The sequence below is a fragment of the Propithecus coquereli genome, unplaced genomic scaffold (genome assembly GCF_000956105.1).
Source record: "Propithecus coquereli isolate 6110/MARCELLA unplaced genomic scaffold, Pcoq_1.0 Scaffold438, whole genome shotgun sequence".
NCBI lineage: Eukaryota > Metazoa > Chordata > Mammalia > Primates > Indriidae > Propithecus > Propithecus coquereli.
Window position 1 is genome coordinate 891,487 of NW_012150152.1, and position 2,503 is coordinate 893,989.

A 2,503-nucleotide genomic window follows, 5' to 3' on the forward strand; every position below is an offset into this window, starting at 1 on the left:
TTTTTTTGCAGCGGCAAGGTCTGGCTGTGTTGCCAAGGCTGGTCTCAAACTCCTGGGCTCAAACGATCCTCCCACCTCAGCCTCCCAAAGGGCTGGGATTACAGGTGTGAGCCACAGTGCCTGGCCCCAGTGTCCACGTCTTATGAGCAACAAGACTTCATAAGGCCAGCTCACCATGTCTAAGTTTTTTCATCTTCAGAAAACAGGGCTGGACACCGTGGCTTACGCCTATAATCCTGGCACTTTGGGAGGCCGAGGTGGGAGGATCATTTGAGGCCAGGAGGTCAAGACCAGTCTGAGCAAGAGCAAGACCTCATTTCTACAAAAGATACAAAAATTAGTCAGACGTGGTGGCACCTGTAGTCCCAGCTACTCAGGAGGCTGAGGCAGGAGGATCACTTGAGCCCAGGAGTTTGCAGTGACACCACTGCACTCTAGCCCAGGCGACAGAGTGAGCCTCTGTCTGGAAGGAAGGAAGGAAGGAAGGAAGGAAGGAAGGAAGGAAAGAAAGAAAGAAAGGAAGGAAGGAAGGAAGAAAAAGAAAACAGGAAGGTTGCGTGCCACACTCAGGACAACTCAGGTAGTAGCCCTGAGCCCATGCCAGCCGTGTGCAGTAAGATTTTTCCGCGTGCACGCCCACCCTCGTCTCCTAGCTCTACTTGATTTTTCTCCCCTATTTAACAAACTCTGACTTTTACTTTTCTTCTTTTTGTTTTTGTTTTTTTGTTTGTCTGTTTGTTTATTTCAGCATATTATTGGGGTACAGATGTTTAGGTTACATATGTTGCCCTTGCCCCCCTCCCCCCACTTTTCTTCTTTTTAATTGAGATAAAATTCACATCCCATCAAATTCACCATTTTAAAGCATACATTTGGTGGGTTTTTAGTACATTCACAATATCGTGCAACTACCACTTCTAGCTAGTTCCAGAACATTCCATCCTCTAAAAGGAAACCTTGTCCTCATCAGCAGTCACTCCCCACTCCCCTCCCCCAGCCCCTCACAGTCACTAATCTGGTTCCGGTCTCCGTGAATTTGCCTGTTCCGGACATTTCATATCAATGGAGTCACACGCTATGTGGCCTTTTGTGTCTGGCGTCTCTCACTCAGCTTCCGGTTTGCTGGGTTCATCCATGTTGTAGGTGTCAGAGCTTCATGCCTTTTCATGGCTCAGTCATATTCCATCGAGTGGAGTCTGTTTATCTGCTCGTCCACCGATGGCCATTTGGGCTGTTTCCATCTGTCGGCTACTGGGAATCGCGCTGCTATAAACATTCATGCACAAGGATTTGTTCGAGTTCCTGTCTTCGGTTCTGTTGGGCAGATACCCAGGAGTGGAATTGCTGGGTCGCAGGGTAGCTCTATGTTTAACTTTTTGAGGAGCTTCCATACATTTTCTTATTTCTGCTTACCAGCCATCCTTCCCACTGGAGTGTCAGCTCCCCAAAAGCGGGAATTCTGTTTTCTCCCTGGCTGCTTTGCTGCCAGACAGCAACCAGCACATGCTGGGTAAAGACGTGGCGCGTGAATGGATCATGGTGACTCCTGGCTGGGCAATAACTCTTAGGTTCTCTGGGTCTCAGTTTTCATGTCTGGAAAATGGGAATGAACCTAATCCTTTGGTAAGAACTAGCCACACTTTTTACGAAGTGCCCACCGTGTATGTGCCATGGGTTTGCTAACTGTCCCTGAGAAAAGAGTCAGCAGCTCCCCGTTCCACAGCTGCTCCAGGGCTGAGACTTGCACAGCTAAAACTTGCAGTTCAAGTGCAGACAGTGTGAGAGGCTCCTGCAGCCACACAGTGAGGGCTTTGGGCTCGGATTGCATGGCAGCTGAGCAAGAGGCAGCTGTTGGGGACGCCCACCTTGGTCGGGGTGCTGGGGGCAGATCCCAGTCCACATCAAGGCAGAGCCAGGTGGCTACTTAAAGGTGAGCCACCCTCAGGATGACCTCATGCAGGGTGAGTAAAGCGGGTCCCAGGGATTGATTCCTGGCAGCAGTGGGCTTTGGGCAAAGGGAGGAACCCAGCCTCCCCTTTGCTATGATTAATAATATCATGGCTGATCTGGACCCAGTGCTCACGATGGGGCTCCCAGGGTTCTCAGGTCAGCCTGGGATCCGGATAGCCCCCAGGCCCGAGGTCACCCGAGAGTGTCCAGCAGAGCCCAGCCTCAAACCAGATGCAAGTCTGATGTCATTCTGTATCCATGCACTCACCGCTGACTCATCTCCTCCCCAGCCTCAGCTTTTTCATCTGCAAAATTGGCATATTCTCAAGAGATTGGAAACAGGTGTTTGGTTGTTTTTCTTTTGAGACAGAGTCTTGCTCTGTCACACCGGTTAGAGTGCAGTGATGTCATCACAGCTCACAGCAACGTCAAACTCCTGGGCTCAAGCGATCCTCCTGCCTCAGCCTCCCAAGTAGCTAGGACTAAAGAGGCACATCACCACGCCCAGCTAATGTTTCTATTTTTTGTAGAGATGGGGTCTCGCTCTTGCTCA